Here is a 5,028-nt window from a genome sequence, read left to right on the forward strand (position 1 = left end):
CATCAGGACTCTGATCTGCCTGCAAACCCAAAGGAGTTAAATAAAACTTTGGGCAGCTTTTCTACATAAGGGCATGATTTCGGGTTGCTTCTTATGACAGCCTTGCAGTACCAATTGTTACCTGGCATGGGTGGGTGTATAACTGTATTTTCATTGGAATCACACTCATTTATTCTCTGCTCAGTGAGTACTGGAGGTTTAACATGTCATTTGCATTCTCTGTGGTATTTCAAAAAATATCAGCTGAATCATTGTAACCCAAGGAAAATAGTTACCTCCCAGATTTGTCTCAAGTTTCCCTCCTATTAGGGCATCCAAACTATGTGAAAACTTCATTTTTGGCTTGAGCCAAAAGCAGTGGCACATAGAGCTGAACATTAGCGCAAACTAATTACACCATCCTCAGCTTCCCGGCAGTGAAAGAAAAGAGGAGTTATCAGAGGATGAGCCAAGACAATGACCTGGTTTCCCAACGTTGTGCACAGAGAGAGACATAAGCTGCGGCTGATGAGGAATGCTAATGGCATCGTGCAGCTGGCATCCCACGCTGGAGGGAGCAGCCGCAGTGACATCCTGGTACTGCCATCAGAGGAAATCAGCGCCTGTCTTGCGGGAAGCAGAGCTGCATGCTTTCTCATCACTGTCCTAAGGGATTTCACTGCAGCACTTTATTATTACCTTTATTTTATACTTCACTCATGCGGTCATGAAGAATGACATGTGAACATGTGATTTAAATCTCCCTTATGGGACTCTGGCAAATGGTAACAGTATGTGGGCCCCATGGCTTTGTGGTGTCGTCACCGTCCCATGGAAGCTCCTCTGAGGTGTGGTAGGAGGAGACAATTTTCCCCACGGACAGCAGCAGTAACCACGTCTGCTTCCCATGATTTGTGCCTTATTTTTTGCACTGCAGAAACCCTATCTCACCTTATCCCATTCCCATCTCCCTCCTTCTCTGCAGCCCCAGGTTCCCTCCATATCCCCTTGCCCACAGTAGCCTGCCAAGGGCTGGCCAGGGAGGAGGCAGTGCGTGCTGAGGCTGGTCCAAGCCATTGCTGTTTGGCTGAACAGAGCAGATGATCACTGAACTCCTGCTGACACTTCATCTCGGTACAAGTAGCCACCTTGCTGCAGAAAAAAATGATAAGCAGAATGTGAGTTTTACCCAGTGCCCTCCCCCCAAAAGAAGACAATTCCAGTTACTAAATAAATCCTTTTTACTTGGAAGAAAAAGCAGAAGACAAGACCTGCTGCAGGTGGGTCATTCTAACATGACTCCCTAGAAAAAGATGACTGCTGCTCTGGAGAATGCAGAAATTTTGGAGTGCTAAAATCACAGAGCTGTGTCTGACCAGAGCTGAGTGGAAGGTATAGCAAGTGTGATGGATTGACTTTGCTGCACGGATAGACTGCTATTATTGGTATCTGCACTCTTCCCTCAAACTGAAAAAGAAGTAGCTTTCTGCCACTTTCTGATAGTTCTGTTGGAAAACCAAAGTTCAGAAGTCATGTATCATCTGTCAAAAATCTTTATGAATCTTGCTGTGATAAATGCAGGGGTGATGAATATGTACTCTGGGGTTTTGCGGGGGAGAAGCAGAGCTTGCTGTTTCAGGCAGCCTTAGCCCAGTCATGCAGATTTTGTTGAGGGCTCTTTTATCTACACAGAAAACCTCAAGGGAATGTTATCCCAGCCAAAAGGTTGGCAAGGGACAGGATGTAATCTGGATGATGGGAATATTCTTCTGATCAGAATTTAGAAACCAGACAGTTTACAGTGAAAATAACAAGGCAGAACCTTAGAGAAAAGGGTACCAAACACAGCAGCATCTTATCTGTGGTCCTGCAAGTGGAATTTCCCATGTCAAATCTCTCTGTTGTAGCTGCTTTTATTCAAGACTGACAGATTTATGGTGACATCATATGGACAGCAAAATAAGAAGGATGATTTTAATGTCTAGTGTATTTCTTCTTCTCCTCAGGGAAAATGCTAAGATGCTCTCACCTCTCCATTTCTACATAATCCTTGGCAGAAGAGACAATCCATGGTTGTTAATTTTTTAAGACTTTACTGAGAATAGTATGATGTTTCATGAAACACTGGTATGTTTTCTGAGTTTGCCTTTATCCCTAGTGATCACCTCTTCCTATCATCTTCAGGGAGACTGAGCTGTTGAGAAGAATCCCCTGCACAACAAGGAGCAAGAAAACATGGAGCTCAGAAAATGTGGGAAGGGGGACTAGGATGAGAAAAAAAATCCCCGAGGAATTAGATAAATAGAAAGAAGAAGAAACAGTAGGAAAATGGCAGAAGAGTGTAAGATTTAGAGCTGTGCCTGGTGGGGCTGTAGCCACGTGCAGGTGGAAGGGAAGGGAGGAAGGACTGGGAGAGCAAGGGAGGTTTGGGAGGAGGCAGACAAGTGTGTGGAGAGTGACTGTGGCAGACCACCCTGATGTAGACCTGGCTTGCTGTTATTAAGGTAGCCACAGAAAGGGGAAATAATTGCCTACTTATGTAACCACTGATGTTATGAAAGAATTTTCTCTAATAAAACCCAGAATTTACTGTGCATGCATTATTTTGAAACCTGGAGTAAAAGAAATCAAGGTGTACAGACCTGCCCTTTGATGATAAGAGAAAATTTGAATACAGGTGAAAAATTAGGAAATTACTTTTGTCTTCTCAGAGACCACACTCTGTTCATTAGTTTTTCAATTACCATGCTAAGCTCCTAATAAATTATGGAGGCAAAAAAAAAAAAAAGAAATTGTCTTGTTAACAATTAGAAGATGCATTTTGTCAAAAATGCCACAAGAATATTTAAATCTTGACATTTTCCTTAACATTAAATATTCATTAAGTGACTGTAAATCACTAAGAGGCAGCATAATTATTTTTTTTATTTGTGTAATTATGAGAAATACATACAAAATTCTTACAGTTTAAGATTTCTTTCTGAAAATTATTACTTGGGCATTGACAAGGATTTATTAGATGAAACTCATTCAGGGGATGACTTTTTTTTCAGACTGTAGAATCTCAATTTGAAACTTATCAGTTTGCCACTTGTTAACTGAAAGAGTATAATCATTAGCTTTGGATAATAAATGGTCTGTTGTAAGAAATAATTTAGCATATCATCAAAGCAAATAGTAGAACTAATTGCATTCCATTTATCATTGGCCATGTCAAATCTGGTGTGGTATTTAAAAGCAAACTTTGTCTGAGAATTAAATGGAAGTCATTGACATTGATTACACTTATGATCGTGTTTACATGTGGTAAGACCTGAGAAACACACTCCCTAGATACTATTGTAATCATTCCTTTAAACTCTGCTGCTATTACAGAAAATGGTAAACATGTGTTTGGTTTCTCACCGTAAACCTAAGCCCAAAAGCCCTACTCCATAACTAATAACATATTAGGATGTTCTGAGTAAAGTACCATCTGGGAGGTGGTAACCTTAAGTACACGCTGCTTTAGGCATTTCTTTCCCATGATGGATGACACAGGGGCAGCCATCTCTCCCTCCAACTCCAGTGGCACCTGAGCTGATGTGGGCATCCTGCTCAGCCTTGGGACTGCAGCAGCTTCCCAGACGCTGTGTTGGGTCCCTGCCCCACACTTTCTAGCAGCAGAGAAGAAGGGAAACAAATTCTAAATTATGCAAGAAAATTATATATGACAAGAAAGTTGCTTGAGGTTTTTTGGTTTGTTTGTTTTAATTTCAAGATGGAACAGCAATTATCTGCACCTTTGGAAAACTGTCTTTTATAAAAAAACCAAATCCCAGTCTAGGAACACCAGGTGAAGTTAATGGCCCAAGTTTATTTTTTCATGAGTAGGTGCAGGGTAAGTAGGCAGGGAGTGGCCACTGCAGTGTGTTTACTGGTACCAGTAATAGCTCCTCAAATAAGACCACCTCCCTGCTCCTTGCAGTGATTGAGCTTGCAGGGGTGGGCAGTTTGCTGTCCTCTGGCCTGGGAGCTCTCTGTGGAGAGGTGAACAGCAAAGGCACAGGCATGGGAGAACACCATGGCAAGGAGAGGGCTGGGATGCCTGAGCACTGCCCAGAGCTGAAGGCTCAGCTCAGCTCAGCAACTCTTTGCCCCTTGGCCTTCCTGCTCTGCAGCCACCCTGTGGGGCCCCAGCTATAGCCCCCACTGTCCTGGTGGCTTCCTGACTGTGCTTGACCCCATTGTCCTGCACAATGTCTTCCTCAGGGTCTTGCCCTGTGGCTTTGGAGGTATTAAAACTGGGTGAGATCTTCTGGGTTAGCACTTTGTCTTCTGATTTGAGTGTGCACACTGGGCCATTTGCCCTTGCTGCTGAAATGGGGCATGACAAAGGGGATCAGGTGCTAAACATAAGACACTACCCCAGCCTTGCCTGATGCTCACCTCAAGTTCAGCTTTCACTTGCATTTCTATCTGGTCAGTTTGGAAGGTACTGACTATTTTGACGAGCTGCGAGGACTGTAATAAAAATAATCCAGCCCTGTTTGCTTTGCTCTGCTAACTTTCCTCTTGCCTCTGCAAATCTGGTTGGAAATAGCAAAGCAGGGGATAGCATTGATACAATATCCTGAGCAGATGATATCTATAGCTCCTGTTTCATGTCCAACAATGTTACATCTGATCCAAGACACGGCCCCACATTCTTGATAACAACAGTGTCTAAAGTGCTAAGCAAGATCAGAGTTCTTAAAGGTGGCAAAATTAAAAAGGGATTTCCTTCCTCATTTTTGAGGAACACAGAAGCCTGAGCCTGGAAAAAGAAATTGCAAGCTACAAATTTTAGCGTTAAGGCCTAGTCCCTAGAGAGAAAGAGTGGCAGGTACATGAACACAGTTTCCTCGAGCCGGAGATCAAACTTGATTGAGTGCAATATAGGGACTCAAAAGCATGTTGACAAACAACTTGTTTGGAGGCCCTGAGTACCAGCAGCATCACTACTGCAGTGGTCTGACAACCAAATGCAAAGGTCCAGAGCCTGTTTCTTCCCGTATGTGGGTGATGTTG

The 5,028-nt window shown here is 43.2% G+C and overlaps 1 long non-coding RNA gene across 1 annotated transcript; it reads left to right on the plus strand.

Moving 5' to 3' along the window:
• Positions 1-841: 841 nt before the first annotated feature.
• Positions 842-2,450, plus strand: LOC113971960. The gene is made up of 3 exons (XR_003535718.1): positions 842-1,157; positions 1,232-1,371; positions 2,164-2,450. It is a non-coding gene; the product is annotated as an uncharacterized LOC113971960 (long non-coding RNA).
• The last annotated feature ends 2,578 nt before the right edge of the window (positions 2,451-5,028 follow it).

This window comes from Neopelma chrysocephalum, unplaced genomic scaffold, assembly GCF_003984885.1.
Source record: "Neopelma chrysocephalum unplaced genomic scaffold, ASM398488v2 Primary Assembly neopelma1_86, whole genome shotgun sequence".
Taxonomy (NCBI): Eukaryota; Metazoa; Chordata; class Aves; order Passeriformes; family Pipridae; genus Neopelma; species Neopelma chrysocephalum.